The following is an 18,286-nucleotide window of genomic DNA, read 5'->3' as shown; positions in this document are numbered from 1 at the left end:
GACTCGAATGAAACTGAGGATGACAAATGTACAGAGAAAGGTATATTGCCTTCGCTTGCCTCCTTGACATTAACATTATTGGGAGCCCCCTCCATGTCGGCGAAAGTAAAATTATTTCCTGGAATCGATGATGCTAAAATTCCCCCAGGTGCATGCCTCGACAGTTGTGAAGTTGTGCTGGCTGCACTACTTTCCCCGTCTGTGTATGTTGATGCCAGTGATGTCGCCCAAGTATCCCCTTTTGAACTAACTGACTCCGACTTGCTGGCAATCAACCTACCAAGCGTTCTAAGCCAGGAGGAGGTGCTGGCGCAGTCTCCCCTGTCAGAAAAGCAAAGCTGCTCACGCGGCATCAGAGAGCCGTGTGCGCTGCTTGACCCAAAAACTTCCTTTGCCCAAAAAAATCTGTCGCCGGTGGTTCCGCCGACGCCGTACGGGGCAAAGATGGTTGATAACATTGCTATAACCCAAGAAAAGACATCTGGGGGTGGAGGTCTACTGAACCCTCCCTTGCTTCTAACATACAAGGAAATGTCACAGTTCAGGATGTGGCACTAAGTCGAAAGGTTTACATTGAGGCTGCCCCAGGAAATGACTTGAATACAAAGCAGCCGCATATGTCAAACGACAACACCACGGAAACACCAAAAAGTAAGCCCTCTCCTGATGTCGCTTTTACTGAAATTTCAGCATGGGAAGCACAGCTAACAGCAAGATTAAAAGCAGACTTTCTGGCCACGTATGAACGCCTAAATGACAGTTTACTGCAAAATCAACACTCACCAATAAATAGGATGGAGACCGAAAAAAACAGCTCATCAGTGAAATTACCTCGAAAAACATCAGAAGCATTGACCTCGGCTCTGCTCAATAATTCACCTTCACCAAGATCTTGTGGAGGCTTGGAGCCTTTAGTCACTAAGGAAGTAGAGAAGAGAGCCGTGATGAGTGATTCAAACTTGGCGGGATTGTTAAACGAGAATATTTCCACTGACACCCAGAAAAATGTGGCTTCAGAGGAAGTAAGAAACGACCAACCTTCAAAAAGCTCTCTATCCATGGCAGCAGGCATTCAAATTCACAACAACGTGCTTGCTGCAACATTGATTGCTCTACTGCCCTTTATGAGACTTTATGAATCGTTACATGATGCTGTTCGTGACCAAATGTTCCTGTTAGCATCTGTAAATACCAAGATCTCAACTTTGGAATCCTTCTTGCAAATAATTGCTCAAAGACGTGATAATGAAGCTGAAACATCTGCAAAATGGCAAGACACATTATGCGATCTTGCGCAACAGTCAAACGGGGACAAAGCATCTTTAACTGATGCTGTAATTAAATGTACAAAGTGGATGCGTCATGATATATCAACAAAAAAGCACCCCGGGAGTGAAGTGTTTGATGCCCCCGCCAGACCAACACCTTCTTCAGAAGTAAAATCAGTAGAGTTTTGCAAGGTCACTAAAAATCGCCAAGGGATCGTCGGTGAATCCAGCAGCAGAGAGGTCCATGAGCGTCCTGAATGCACAATAATGGAATCCCAAAAGGTATCTATTGTTTCTAAAAATAAGGGCTCGACGACAAGCAAACACAGTGATAGCCACACACTCCCTGAACACACTAATCCAATGCAACAGCAGGCAGCCATTGACCTAACCAGAAACGGTGCTGCTTTGCCTGCCATGCCGGAGCTGGGGCAGACAAATGGTGACAGGAAACCCGTGCAAGGGGTGGTCGACGTGTAGCTGGGCAATTTAACACAGAAACTGTCTTTTGGGATTTTTAATAAAACAGCTATCCCAGAGCACGTGAGTAAACGACAAAATCAACAAAAAATGGTGGTGTAAAAATACACCAGAAATGCACAAACCAGAAACAAGTGGCTAAACGTGCACACACTACTGGTGCAAATAAATTCATAAGGAATCTCTCAACTCCTCCACGCTCATCCATATTTATCCGTACTGAGAAAACAAAGGAGCCCATACATAAATCCACAAATGAACCAGGAAAGAAAATCATCACACAAAAATGCTCTAAAAGAGCCGGAGAAGGTTCTGACTGTGAAGACGATGCAATCTTTGAAGCATCTATTGAGCTATGTGAGTTCTCAACGTACTCGATTGACGAGAACGTGGATGGTGGAAAAGGCAAGGTGAATATGCCTCATTTTGGGGAGCCAATTGTGACCGCCTCTCAAGTCAGTGGCTCGGCCAAAAAGCAAAAAGTGATAATGATTACCATGCCGTTGGCAAACATGGACAAAAAAGCTCTGAGTCAACATGTGGGAGACATACCTGATCAATCAAATGTCTTGTGGAAAAAACTGAATCCGAAACTAACAAGAGCTCAAGCCGAAAAACTTGAGAGATGTTCAAACGAGTGGAGTAAAAAACAAAACTCAAGAACAGATCATGGATTATGGAAAGTTCAAATCAAAAACATCTTGAGTGAACAAAAAGAGGTAAATTTGAACCGACGGAACATATTAAAACTCCTACACTGCATTCCAACACTTTGAGCAACAAAATCAGAAGATATAGCGGTGGTTGAATACATGTCCGAGGACCACCTGGACTGGGTCAGGTTACATCTTAAATCAAGATCTTTAAGGACAGCTGTAAAGGAAGCCGCTGAGGACTTATTGTTCTTCGGTTTTGAAGTTTATTGTGCGGATAACAAAGATGAAGAAAGTAAACACTCCCCGCTAGCGGAGCTAACAGAAAATGAAAAAAGAAGGAGCATCAAGCACACACCGTGTTCGAAGGCTGCATACCATAATAGCCAATAGCTTAGAGTGGAAACCACTGATTCTAGTCACCAGGTACTGTCGTGGAACACTCGAGGCTTTGCGCACCTTTTTCAGGAACAATGGCAATTTTCTGATCAAAATTCCATTATATGTATGCAAGAAACATGGCTATGTGAATGTCCGGTGTGTGATGGTTACACAGCTCTCCTTAATCCTGCAGGAAAGAACCTATTTGGTCGCCCCTTCTCTGGCCTACTTACAATGGTAAAAAACAGTAACCACTGGAAGATTTTATCTTCTAAAAATTTCAACGTGTTTGTGCAAGACACTACAATCCAAAATAGCCGGCCTTTAAATCCATGTGATCAAGTGATCCTGATAGTTAATCTATATTGGAACTCTGCAATGATTTCACAAATCGTCTTCATCGCAGCAGTAATGTCCGCATTCGACGAGTGCTTATTGTCATTCAATGATCTCACAATTCTAATATGTGGGGATTTTAACTACGCATGGCTAAATAGTCCAGCGACAAAGTGTAAAACATCTGGAATAAAAACCGATGCTTCACCACTGGATCGTGGAGATCGATGGTCCAATGAGATCCCTCGAAAAGATTGTTCAATGCTGAATGGATGCACACGAGGTGACATCCCCCCAGGTTTTACCTGGAAGCGAGGAGAGTGTAAGAAGGCACTTGACTACATCTGGGCGTCCAGGAATTTCCTAGAACAAGTCATATATCTCAAAGTCATAAAGACAGACAAGAGTGATCATGATGCATTGATGTTGTCCTGGCTAAAGGCACCAAAAACTGCCAATAATAAATACAGAGATAATATCACAATAAACAACGGAGCAAACGTATTACGCTTGAATGCACCTCAGCTGGCCCTGATGACAATGAACTTCCTAAATGCCAATACAACTACTTTGAGGATAAATTACCCCATGTTGTTACAAAATTTCAAAGTGGAGAGTAATATCCATAAGGGCTATGAAATTGCATTGAAACATTCCTTCAGCTCAACAATAAGCAGAGCAAAGAAAAAACTACAGGAAGACATAAGATTTCTGAAAAAAAATCATCCCGGCAGCTACATCGACCAAATAAAAATCCGGCGCAGCAATAAAAGATTTAGCAATAAAGGACAGCAAATTAAATCCTTTAATTTAATTCGGGATCAAGACCAAGCCGAACAAATGCTAAAATTAATCTTACAAAAAGACAGTAGACATATTTGGGAGATTATCAACAAAGGCAGCGTGAAACACACATATTCAATGCCAAACAGGTGAATGGGGCAAGTTGGGTTCAGCATTTCTTGAATGTATTTGACGACCACAACTGTATTGATGTCCCAATATTATCTTTAACTGCTGCAAGGTGGAAGTTGGCCGATTCAGATGAAGAAATTGAATGGGCAATTCAGAAGCTAAGGTCTTCAAGGGCGGCCGGTCCAGATGGCATTTCAAATGTAATGCTGAAAACTCATGGTGCCTTGTGGGCAAACCTGATGACCACCCTTTTTGAAAGAATTGCAACAGAGAAAGTGCTGCCTGAGTCTTGGTTAAAAGCGGTGGTTGTTCCGATATTCAAAAAGGGCAATCAGGACGATCCCAACAACTGCCTCCCGATTGCCCTTTTGGATACAATTGGCATGGTCTTTGCATCCTTCCTGCAGAAACGACTTGCGCTCTGGGCCGAAGAGGCTGCAGTGGTTGTCTCACGTCAAACAGGGTTCACGAAGGGAGTGGGAGTAGAGCTTAATCTGGTCCTTCTGAATAGTTTGAAACTAGATACTCTGAAGCGGAAGAGAAAGCTGTTCATCGCCTTCATAGATTTGAGTCAGGCCTTTGACAGCATTAACCGAAACCTACTATGGAAAAAACTAAATGCTTGGAACTGTCCAAGAGCCCTGCTGTCTCCGCTGATCGCTTTACACTCAAATACGTCCATCAGAGTACAGTTGAACGAGCAAGGCGACCTGTCTGACGAAATGAAACAAAAAGTGGGGTGAAGCTGCCCCCTTGCTGCACAACTATTCAAACTATTCATTTCAGACCTGCCGCTGACTTTAAATGGCCAAAGGGTCTTTCCCCATCAGTAAATGGGCAAAAAATAAGTTGGGCCATCTACGCAGACGATATCTTGCTTATGGATTGCACCCTAATTGGACTACAGCGATTGCTCAATGCCCTACAAGGTTATTGTTTGCAAAATGACTTACAAATCAACACAAAAAAGTCTAAGATCACAGTGGTTGGTCAATGCAGTACAAAGAGAATTAATAACTTTGCATGGAGGATAAAAGATGAACTCCTCGAGGTGACAAACAGCATACGGTATTTAGTTGTATTAATTAACACCTCAATACGTGAGTGGGAATGGACGCAAGATCTGTTGGTTCGCATGTAAATGTTTGCGTTACAGGGGGTGAAATTGCACACAGCCTATGGAAAATTCACTCTCAAGCCAATATTAGCATTTTATCTCCAAAAAGTGGTTCCTGCGATAACTTTTGGGAGTGAAACAAGTTGGAATATTCCACAAGACTTGTGGGACAAGCTTGAAGGGAAATTCTGACGCAAGGTGTTAAGATTACCGAACAACTCTTCAGTCATTGCATTACGGTATGAGTTATGTATCGACTCTCTTTATGGATCAGTTTTGTAGAAATCAATCTCTACCTTCAGGAAAACGCGCTTGAAGTCAGTTGTAAAACTTTATGAAATATTACATTCAGTTTCAAAGCATCCCTCTGCTTTTCTGCTGAATGAGTGGGGGAAAAAACTGTTACATGTATTAGACAATGCCGATGTTTCCCTAGACACTGTCCTGCTATGCCCTCAAGAAGCAAAAAAGAAATTGCGGTTAAGAAACTGGATAATAAATGAAGAAAACCAAAAGAAACTTGTAACATCGCTAGATTTTGATAGCGTTTTGAACAAACTTGATGTGATCCCTAAATATTTGGAGAAATTTCCATCACGCTACCATCGGAACATGTTTCTACGCTTACGTCTCAACCTTTACAAACCAAAGGAGATACAAGTGATGAGGCGAGACCCGTTCGTCCAGGACTCACAGTGTCGGTTTGTAAACAAGCTATAGAATCTGTGAGACATTTAATTACCGAATGTGAGGCGATCACAGCACAGCGCTTGCTGCATTTAGCACATTTTGCACCGTTGTCAGGAAACATGGATGCATGGTGGAGTTATCTGATTGCAGGATTCAATACCCAGCTAACCTGCACTATAATAAATTTCATGGATGCTTTGATGCTAAACAACAAGGAATGACAATCTTAGAACTAAAAGATAAGCATTCCATGGGGAGCATACTAGAATGTGACTTGATTTCTTTTTTTTCTTCCTTTGTGATGAACTGTAACTTAAAGTTTTTCTTTCTTTTGTATTGAAATAATGTTACAATAAAATAAAAAATAAAAAAATATAAAAATAGTGGGCGAACCCACGCTTCCTTAAGGGCTGATGGGACAGTGCTGTTGGAGAAGGACGCATTTATGAAAGTGGTGACAAATGGAGCCAGAGCAGCTGCATAATCTTTAATTAGATTGGCTGGGGATATGTCTCCTTTACATAGCAAAGGTTTGATGCGTTTCATGATTAGTAAGACTTCAGGGATTGTTACTTCCCTAAATTAGAAGAGTGTAGGCTTGTTTGTGGAGTGTGGAGGGTCTTGGACCATCTGGAGGGTTGATGACTCAGATGAGGAAGGAGTGATCTTGGGCAGTTTGTCATATTGAGTCTTGATTTTGTTTTGGAGAGTTGTGATTTTGTTTAACATGGTGTGTTGGATGTTGTAACATGTTTCATTTTTTTCTATAGGTTGTGTGGATGTGGGAGGGATGGACAGTTCTTTGTAAATGGTGAATAACTCTTTTGATTGGGAGTTGGCTTTCTGGATTCTGGAATAGTATGAGGCGGCTTTGGCCTTGGCGATGGCATGTTTATATTGTTTGGCAATTGTGATGTATGTGTCTCTTGTGATGGTAGAAGGGTTTGTTTGCCATGCAGTTAGTGCTGCTCTTTTAGGAGTGCGGGTGTCCGAGAGATCTTGTGTGAACCAAGAGATCACATGTAGAATGTGCTTGGCTTTTTTGAATTCCAATGGGGCTATGGTGTCTAGTACCTTTCTTAGAGTGGTATTGTAGATCTCTACTAGTTCTGTAGGATCATTGGAAGTTGGGTGGGCAAGCACCGAAGTGTCGAGGAGGAGGATAGATCATAGTAGGTCTTAATTCCTTCAGCCGACTTTTCTAAATTTAAATTTTCAATGTACTCATGAGTTGTGGAAGCATTTATCAGGGTCTGCTCCTGAGTCCTATAGAGCAGATGCTGTGGTAACTCCATTTTCCATCCGGTCATGAGCTGAAATGGAGACATCTTTGTTGCAGAAGATGGTGTAGACCTAATAGTCATCAGGACAAGCGGCACATGGATGTCCCAACTGGGTCTAGAGTCTGCCACAAACCTCTTTAAAATACTCACAATTATTTTGTTGTATCTCTCCACACCCTCGCTTGAGGCCAGGTGGTAGGCAATGTGGAATTTTCTCTTTACCCCTAGAATCTCCCACATCTTCGCCATCACCTCACTGGTAAAGTGGATCCTTGGTCGGACTCAGTCATTTGCAGGAGGCCAAAACGAGAAAAGATTTGGTTGATCATTAGGGCAGCAGCTGTCTCTGCCTTATAATTTAGGGCTGGTAGACATTGTACCCACTTTGTGAACAGTCATGTCACAGTCAACATGTACTTGTTTACTCTAGATGAGCAAATAACTGGCCCGGTGAAATTGACTTGCAAATCTGACCAAGACAGTGTTGTTCCCCTTTTTTTGTAGGGGAGCTCTGTGTGTGCGTGAACTAGGCAACCTCAGGCAAGACTTTCAATGTCTTATGAAACCCCCTATGACCGGCAGTGTCTGCGTCATGGGAATTGTTCAACATCAGGCTTCGAAACAAGGTAGGTACCACCAAATGGGCACTGCCAGATAGGGCTCTCCTTACCAATAAACCATCTTGGATCCAAAGCATCTTCGAAAACCCGTGTTTGTGACCTGGTGACAGCTGCCATTTGGGTTTCACCCAGCAGGGATTCCGTTTCTATGAAATCCCCTGGCAGAGCTCTGGTTTTAGCCAGCTGGTCAGCCAGGTCATTCCCAGCAGAATCGACACTATGCACTGTGTGACCACAAGCATGATAGTGCAGGACAAGGTATGTAGCCCCGCCTTATCTAAGCAGATTAAGGGCATTACCAGGATGGAGACAAATGGGTGAGACTAACCCTGCCTTGAAAATAAGAAGTGTCGGCAGGTATGATTATGGACAAGCATTTTCACTGTTCCCATTAATAGAGAAAGGGGGAGGACGACCACAATACAGTCCATGGCCACAAATGGATAAAGACTATTTTAGATGTAAATTACTCAGATTAACTTCCAGAATTAGAGAGAATGACATCAGAAATGAATTATCCATATGTGACATAAAAGGTTTGCTAGCAGACATTATAGGAGAGAGAGCTGATGACATTTGGAAGCAAGCAGGATACACAGGTGTGACTGCACAAAAAATGACACATGATGGAGCGCCATTTAATAATTGTAGAACAGATATATGGCGGGAACACAGAGTACAATATCCCAATACATCAGATATGGGTGCGATTATGACTATGGAAATGGGGGAGAATGAAGACCCTGTCACTTATATTCAAGACATTCAAGAGAGATGGCACCATGAGAGGCGAAACCGTGGGATACAACAGTGGTATTATTTTACCACATTTTGTGTCAGTGACTGCCCGAAGAAACAGATGGGAATGGAAGCAAAACCATGACCAGAAATGCAATTGACGATCGTGCATCACTGCAGATTGCTGCAGAAGAAAAATAAGAAGAAAGCAGAGAGTAGGAAGCAGGAGGAAGCGAAGTTAGTCCAGACAAAATAGCCGCAGAGGGAGTGGTATTGACGAGTAATGAAGGTGGGATGACATAGGAGATGACAACGTAGTGTATCCCATGGATCAGAGTAAGTGCCATTTTTGGCCAAGGGGAAGAATGAATGGTGCTAGAGGAGGAGGACAAGGTGGATTTTAAAACCCTCAGGGAAGAGGCACATTTATTCACAGACAGCTGCAACAATGCTGGAATTACAGAAGAATAGGACATATAGCCAGAACATGTCGAAGCAGAGGAGGCATGCAGCAAAATTGGCAAGCTCCAAGAGAGGGGATGAGCTATGTCCCGCAGCACAATACAGAATCACAGGAGTCTTATGCCCAAGATCACACTCTAGCTCAGACATTTGCGCTGCAACCAGAGCAAATACAGCATGAGCCATCACAAATGCAATTGCCACAAGGACAATCACAGGAAATACCCATGCAAACACAGCGGGTACAAACTCAGTAAGCGCAGACACAACAGGCAATGGTACCACAATGGAATATGTCTACAGGAGTCCAGCAAGCACCAGCACTGAAATTAGGGAGTGTGGTTGTGGTAGGAGGAAATCCTTTCACAGGTACAGGGATACATTTATATCCACACTAGGACAGCCCACATAGCAACCTGGTGTGTTTTGTACTATCTGTGACACCAGACCGTCAAGAGAAACCAAGGGCAAAGACATTTTATTTTCTTGTAGACACTGGAGCAACTCGTTCCTGTGTCCGTGAGGGAAAATATCCAATGTCAGGTACTGCCTTGAATGCACAGGGATTCTCTGGGGTGATGAGTTTAGTTCCTTTTGCAGACGATTTACCAATCTCTATAGGAGAACACGCCATGTCAATGCCATTATTATATTTGAGACAGACACCGGTTAAGATATTAGGGCGTTATTTAATATGACGATTTCTTTTACTGATGAAGGAATAGAGTGTTCCACCCCAGGGATACATTATATGAATGTGGGAGAGTTTATATTAGCCTTTACAGGCCAGAAGGCATTATGAGGAGTTCCCTTAGCTAGAGAAGTATTCTTGTATGGAGTGACCGTTTTATTATCGTGGTTACCCAGATTGATACGTAAACTTTTAAGAATACCTGATGAGTAAAACCGTATCGAATGTATCCTCGCACTGAGAGAGTGGATGAATATCGTGTGGAAGTATGTCAGCATGCAACATTGAACATCATGGAATGCTGATTGAAATCTGATGAAGGTAGAGTCATGTCATGAGGAAGACGTGCAAAGATATGTTGAAACAATATGAAAATACTTAAGACTGATGATGCAACAGAAGTGACAAGAGAAAAATGTACAAAACAAAAAAGTAATCATGTATGCAAAAGAAGATAAATTAACTTGCTGAACAATTAGTGTAAATATGCAGCAATGCAAGGTAGATAAGACATATAGAAGCTTGCTATTGAAGTGGCAATGATAGGAAAATGACACTGGCTTGTGTTAAGACTCAATCCAGCTGCCTCAGAGACTGACCAGCATTGCAGAGTCAGGAGATGCTGGAGAACAGTGCTTTGTGTGCAAAACAAAGAGGAGTCTATGGTCTCTGTTGGCCTGGGATCAGGGAAGCTATTATTAAAGAATAGCTACAAGGCATAAAGGGAGGCAGACGAATACGCCATGGAGCTGAGCTATATTTCTCTTAGATTTACAAGAGCTAAGTATTGGAAAATTAAAAGTGTATAAGATCTAAACAAGATAGAGTGAGCAGGTCTCTAGAGGCCAAGTAGAGAAATGACACCCAGCAAAATTGAATCAAATAGCAGTAAATAAGAGGTCAAAAATAACAAATGTGCAGTCTCTTTACATGTTATTCAGAAGTCGAAAGAAAGGGCTATTCATTAAACTGTGGATGTGATCCTTATAATCCTTTGAATGCCGCAGAACAGAGAGCAAGCTACAAGGTCAACTACAGACAAGAAACTTTGGCTTATGGTTAAACTGATGAGAGATGATAGACTAATTGGGAGAGCGGGAAGTAATCTGGCGTGACTCAAGCTCCTGGGTTTTGTTTCGATTACGTGCTGCTAACCGAACTGAAAGTCCAAGGTTGGGTGGGAATGCCAACAAATCAGTGGGTACATGGGGTACCCTGCTATACAATTTTGCGTTGCATAGACTAATCCACTGCCAGTTTGTCTGCTACATTAGTATTATACATATTTAGAGGTAGTTCGAAGCGTGCCTTACAGACAATGGTGTACTAACCTGTATGTATTCTATAAGTAGACATGTTCCCCTAACCAATCCCTCATGTCCATAGGTTTTACAGTTTGCCATGTAGGATGACGTCAAAGATTATGCATATTGGGGTATAAAACTCCTGTGTAATCAAGTTTGTGTGTGAGTGTGCAAGCATCAGTCCATGTCTGCCAGTTTGCCCTACTTTATTAAATTGATAATAAAGTAGTACTTTGCCATATTCTTTGAGTCTGTCTGGTTATTTGGTCTGAGATCTTTATTGGTAATCCCATCTGGCACAAGAGACGCTTCAAGGTGCTAGAGCAATGAGCCTGCTTTTCAGAAGGTGCTAATTTGAGGCCGGTTCCATAGGAATCCATTTGTTTTACAGCTTGAAAATCTCATGCAGGGTTAAAACGAAGTGCCCACACAAGACGGAAGAGGAAAGCATAGCAGATAGGTTAACTCCACTCAATGCCCCTTCTCCACCTTGCTTGAGAACGGTAATGGGCTGGAGTGGAACATGGAGGCATAAAACCAATGCGCCTTGCTTTTACACCACCATTTCCAGCACCACACAAATGAAAATGGCAGCCTGAGCGAATCCACCCATCTGGCAGTGTCTACAGAGAGCAAGCTAGCTGACAGGAGAAACTCTCGGGCTTTATACTCCTTAAAGATGTTCCTCACATCTGAGGAGGACATTATCTGTCCTAAGAGCACTAGGAATGAACTCTTTGCCCTTTTGCAGCTTCATCTCTGCTACGGGACCTGCTGTTCCTGGATCAGGTCCCATTCCAATTCCCGGATCAATTAGCAAATCAAATCCAGGAAGTGGACATGCATTTTTCTTCTCTAGAGTTGGGGCAAAAAAAAAATGAACTCTCTATAAAGTCGTGCATACATTCACACTTTCCATTACTTTCTAACCTCTAAGAGCTGTAGAGGAGTGTACATAATGTGCTTATAGTTTGGCTTTTCAGCTTTCAATACAATTATGTACACACATGGCCCATGGAGAGTACTACAAGCAAAACAGATTTAATGAAAATATAATTCAGCTAAATTTGAGCTTCTGAATATGGTTAGATTATTCCTTTATTTCTAACCCCAGTTTTAACCAATGATATTTTGTCTTCCTTTTTCCCCTCCAGCCAGTATCAGTTTTCAGCATTCGCTGCAGATCATGTTTAACAAAAAGACCACATCCACAACATGGCCATCCCCCCTTACTCTTTTGATGAACATCTTTTAGTAAGTAGATTTCAATGTTCATATCCAGTATTCATGTCCCAATATTCTCTTTCTGTACACGTTTGGGAATGTTTACCTTTTTGCAGCTTTCCACACATTGGGCGTCATTCTGAGTTTTCTCCTAAATCGGCGCCAATACCGGCATGCCATTATTATCATTTCCAGCGGGGCATGTGCAGGATTCTCTGGCATACTATGAGTATGCGGGCGCGTGCACAAGCCCATGCTGGTTGCAGCAATAACGTATTAGCGGATGGGAAAATCAAATTGCTGTCAATATCTGCAGAAAATTTCCGATATTAATGCCTCTGCCGAGAAAATGGCAGAAACACCAGAAAAAATGTGCAGTGCTGGTTATACCGGTGCCGGAAACAGAAACACTGCCGAAAGCAGAAGGCCTGCGACGACCATCATTAAAAACAGAATCCAACTCAATCCACCTGTCCGCTCAGCCATCCAGGTCAAAAGTAAGACACAACCATGTCCCAGGACCAGAGGACCCCAGTCAAAGATGCCCGGCTAAGGAAACTGAATTTCTCTAATGCAGAGCTGACCGGCCTAGCAGACACTGTACTGCATCATGCAGAGAAATTATTTGTGACCAGGCAGCAGAATCTAGCACACAACTGAAGACTGTCATATGGGGAGAGGTGGTGGCAAGTGTGACGACTGGGGAACCATCCCCGCACAAGGACGGATTGTTGTAATAGGTGGGATGACCTCAAGCCAAGGTCTGTCGTGCTGTTGCCAAGCACAGGAGGGAGTGTGCAGCCACTGATGGAGGCATTGTGGACCCCCTATGACTGATGCCATGGTAGAAGTGATTCAGCAGCTTACTCCACATGGAGGGAATAGAAGGCATCAAAGGTGCTGAGGCTGGAGCCGGGACCCGCCGAGACGGCAGTAAGTGCAACTGCATGAACTTGGGCAGGTCCTCCCCCATTGCATGCATCCACCAGCATAGCATAGAGCAATGGGCATGCCAAACATTCAGATACATACCATATAAGGCAGCGCACACCCATCAATGGTATGGGTACCCAGAAACAATGCACATGCGTGCACAGTGTACACACTCAGAATGGACCGTCCCCCCCAAACCGCCTGCATGCTCCCCCATCTGAGCAATATCACCCATGTGAGACACATAATACCAACAACAATGGAAACACATCATGGGATGGGTTGAATGCATTAGTGACGACATGTGGGCCAAATTGTTAACAACCTATCTCATTTCCCTAACAGGTACCCTCTCCACAGACAGCGAGGAGCAGGACCCTCAAAAGCATCGACCACAACAGTCCTGACACCTGCACAGGGAAAATCAACCACAAGCCAAAGCAAGCAGCATGGCAGTGCTGTGGGCCCTGCCCAGCCACTGGCTTTGGTACCTGCAGCTGTCCATCCAACCCACCAACGCCTGTTGCTGCTCGGCCACCCCCACCAACGGCCACCATTGAGGAGTCCAAGACCAGCACTGGTGGTGACACCACACACATGCCTGTGGACATTGCCCTGACATGCACCAGCACTCCTTTTTGTGGCATGCACCCCATCCCATGGCACAGTTGGGCATGGCCAATGTGTCCCACGCCGATGAAGAAGAGGAGGTGAACAGGGAGGAGTATGAGGCATATGAGGGGGACACAACACCTGGCTTCAGCCCAGCTCCACCCCCAAGTCTGCATAGTCCACCACCACTGGCTGAGGGAAACCTGCGGGTAATGCGTACAAGGCTGGAGCAGATTGAGTGCCAGTAGGTAGACATACACACCATGGCAGGAGAACAACTCTGTGAAATGCGGGCAATGCGCAACTGCATGCAGGGATGTGCCCTGCGCATGGGACGCTCCCTGGGATATGCCAGTGCCACTATGGTGACACTGGACCAAAGGGTCCATGAACATACAGATGCTACATCTGCATTGCCAGTGGCACTTACCCAGGCCATGCAGTTGACCCTGCATTACATATATGCATAGGGATTTAAGCCCTCCACTTCAGCTACACCCATTGAGGGCTCACTTGAGAGCACACCATGGCACCATTCACTGCTCCACCTCACCACAAGGATGCAGGAACCGGACCCAAAGCCAAAGTGTGCACAGAAGTTAAGCACAGCTACATTTAGGGTGTAGTTGTGTTGTGCTGGGGTGGGTGATTGGGGAGGGTGGGATGTTCATTTCATGTACATTATGAGTTGCACTTACATAAGTACTTGTCCCTTGCAACAATGAGTGGACATTCGTTATTGGGTGCATTTCTTTATTGTGTGCAATTACTAGTAAAGGGTGCATGGATAGTGATAGTGGTTGTCAACATCAGACAAAGTTCTCAATTAGCTGACCTCTGCCCGCGCAGTTTGTTCATTTGTGCCAACCGCAGGCATAGCATCATCATCTTCAGGGGGGCATGTCCACATCTGGGGCATGTTCTGCCGGATTCATATGTTCTGCAACATAGTGCATGCAAGCAAAATCTTGCCCACCTTGTCCGGCCTGTACATTAGCGCATCCCCCGTATGATGTGGACATCAGAAGTGTGCCTTCCACATGCCAAATGTATGCTCAATTGCTACCCTGGTCCGGATGTGGGACCGATTGTATGCCACCTCCTATGGCATCTGGGTGTCCCCAGAGGAGACATCAACCATGGAAGCTGTGGATATCCGGATTCATCTGCAAGGGGGCTAGACATTGGAGCATGTCATTGGGTTCTGTGGATGGGTGCATCATTACAGCAGTTACACGATAGTCAGCGTTTCATGGCATGCCACATGTATCAGCCCATTACACCTATATATATTTAGGTCTTTGCATGTGGAGTGTACTACATAAAGGGGGGACTTCAGGCATGCCTAATCTTGGGTGTGGGCTCAAAGGTCTGGTCTGGTACACAAGCCATGTCCATTGCTACTGAGGGGTCCCTCTGTGGCAGTTCATCTGGCCAACCTGTCATGTATGGAAGTGTGATGCACACAATGATACAGTGATCACCCCATGTGTCTGATTTCCATTGGTGTGATGTGGGCCTGTACCTTACCCCAGAACATCTGGATGCAAACTGGATGTCTGGGGCTTGGCAGGCCATGCTGACATACAGTATGCCATACACCAGATTAATTGACTTGTCAATGACTTTGATGTGTGATTCTGCTTACTGTGGCTGGTGACATTGGTGCTTGGGTATGTTGTTGCATGTCATATCTGCACCTCCCTCCTCAATGGCCCTTGGTGCCACAGTACACATACCTTGTACACACCTAGGCAGCCATGCCAAACCCTCTTGCAGGCCATGCATTAAGTGAGTTATGCATTGTTGCATTGTGTACCTGTGGTCCAGTGTGTGTGTCTGGCCTGGTCGGGTTGCATGGTTTTGCCATTCACTGTTGCTTTGTGTGTCATGTCCCATTACGGTTGCACGCAGCCTGTCTTGTCTTGGGTGTGTGTGGGTCCAGTGTCTGTGTGTCATACATTTTTGTTGTGTCAACACCCTCCCATGCATCATGCTCAGTTTGCTGGGACTTGTACTCACCCAATACCCAGGTACTTTGGCCTCTGTGCCCCTCCATGTACATTGTCAACATCTCTTGCACAGTACCATGGCATCATGGAGTCGAGCCAGGGAAGCGTGCACAGCAGTGGGTTTTTGTGAGGTCCGCATCACAAGACGCTGCACTTACAGGCAGTCCTCTCTCTACTTCTGAAAGGGGGCGAGATTAGACCTCCCTCCCTCCACATACCGGCATTTATGTGCTGCTTCAACTGCCGCGCAAGCTGAGAGGTGAAGGAGTTGCCATTTTAAAGCCACTCTGCTCTTTTCTTTGGCATTAATTTCAAATTATGATGTTAGTTGAATGCATCTAATGTTTTAATATTGAGTATGTTTTTACTGATGTCAAGGTGAGCGAACAAGTGTTTTCTCTCATTTTCTGGTATCTTGTGATTTCAGGACGCCACACTTACGGACAGTCCTCTCTCTACTTCTGAAAGGAGGCGGGATTAGACCTCCCTCCCTCCACACGCCGGCATTTATGTGCCACTTCAATTGCCCGTGCAGCAGATGGGCGCAGCGGGCACGCCGTCAGCGTGCTGAAGGCATGCTTAAGGCAAGCCTGTCTGTGCCCGTCAGTGCAATGGATGTATTGGACACCAGAAGGCATTGTACTACAGAAGTTCTTATGTCCCTTACCCCCCCCTAATGTCGCTCTCCCACTGGGCTGTAGAACTGTAACTAAATCGGCAACATCACCATACATACAACAGCTGCTTCCCCAGGTTCATCAGGCATCTCATCTGGGTATGATGCTACTCAACACCAGATCCCTACCGGCGAATGCGGCTGATATTAACCACCTCTTATCAGACCGATGTCTGGATCTTCTATTTCTTACTGAGACTTGGCCCCAGGAGGGATCTGGTCCCTCTCTGGTGCAGGCGTTGCCTGAAAATTATCCAATGATTAATTTAGACCGCCCTACCCCCCCGTGTGTGGGGTGGGGTTGCAGTTATATTCAAATCTGCACTTTCGGTCATCCAACTTTGCTGCTCTCACAATTTGACAATCGAAGCTCTTCTGGTGAGATGTATGATGCCCCCTGTTGCCACGGGTCATTTTGGTTGATCTACCGCCCCCATGGCCTCACACTGGATTTCTTGAATGCCTGGTTGACCTGGTGGCGGATCTTCAGTTGAAACACACTCATCTTGTGGCCCTTGGAGATCTAAATCTAATATTTAATGAATTTAGGATCCCTGTGCTTGATCTATTTTTTACCAGTCTTCTGGACCTTGAGCTTTCTCAATTGGTATGCTGTCCCACCCATCGCCTCGGTAATACCTTGGACCTGGTATTGGCAAGTGAATCATTGTTATCTGTCCAATCTATTGTACCAGTGCTGTGGTCCGACCACCATTTTGTGAATTGTAAATTTAAAGTTGGTCAGGATTCCCCAGCCATGGGTCTGGTCACAGGGTTGGCGATCTGCGGATTTGCGAGGACTGGTTACGCTAGTTAAAGTCAAGCTGCTAGGGTTCCTGCTACTTCTCTGTCCATTTTATCTAACCTGTTACTTGAGGATACCAATGATATTGCCCCTCGTCGACTTATTCAGCCTCTGCAACTCCCCTCTGAACCATGGTTTAATGAGCATTTTAAAGCAGCCTGCCTCAAATTTAAAAAGTTGGAACGTAAAAGGCATAGTGCTTATGACTCTAATTTGAGAGCTGATTACAAAGCATGTTCTGCAGCTTATTTCACTGCTATAGAAGAAGCCAAGAAAATGTATTTCTCCCAGAAAATCGAGGCTCCCTTATGCAGACAAATGTTCTCCTATGATCGGTACTTCGCAGGGCCGCTGTGACTCCCTAGCTCACTTTTTCCTATCGAAAATAGAGGTTATTCGCAATAGTATCATTGTGTCTGCTTCTGTTCCTGTTCCTGATCCTAATAGGCAACAGTTAGGCAACAGTTAGGCCCAAGTAATCTATCCACAGTGGAAAAATGGTCATCCTTTCCACTTTTTACCGAGGAGACCGCACTTGCTGCCTCTCAACGCATTTGATCTGGTTCTCCACAGGATATGGTACCATTAGCCATCATGAAAGAGATCTTTTGTGACCTTCTAACGAAATTCACCTCAGTCCTTAATGTTTCCTGTCAGACAGGGGTGATTCCTTCTGCATTGAAGACTGCTACTGTTATCCCCCTTCTGAAAAAAACGACCTTGGATCCATCTGTCCTCTCTAATTTCCGGCCTAACTCTTGGTTCCCAATTTCCATGAAGTTGCTAGAATCTTTGGTCTCTCCTCTTCTGTCTTCGCTTCTGGAAGCCTCTAAATTGCATGACCCTGCTCAATCGGGTTTTAGGCCTTGTCGAGGGACCGAATGCGTTCTGGTTTCAGTGCTCGATGACATGCTCCGATTGGTTGATGCAGGTGGGGTGGGTGTCCTGATTTTATTAGATCTTTCAGCAGCATTTGACACCGTAGACCACCCGACCCTACTCACCCGCCTGTCGCAAATTGGGATCTCAGGCCAGGTCTTGAGAGGTTTTCGTCTTTTTTGGCTGATCCCACTCAGGTGTTGTCTC

The sequence above is a fragment of the Ambystoma mexicanum genome, chromosome 1q, assembly GCF_040938575.1.
Source record: "Ambystoma mexicanum isolate Mex_15411 chromosome 1q, UKY_AmexF1_1, whole genome shotgun sequence".
Classification (NCBI taxonomy): Eukaryota; Metazoa; Chordata; class Amphibia; order Caudata; family Ambystomatidae; genus Ambystoma; species Ambystoma mexicanum.
This window is presented reverse-complemented; position numbering follows the sequence as displayed.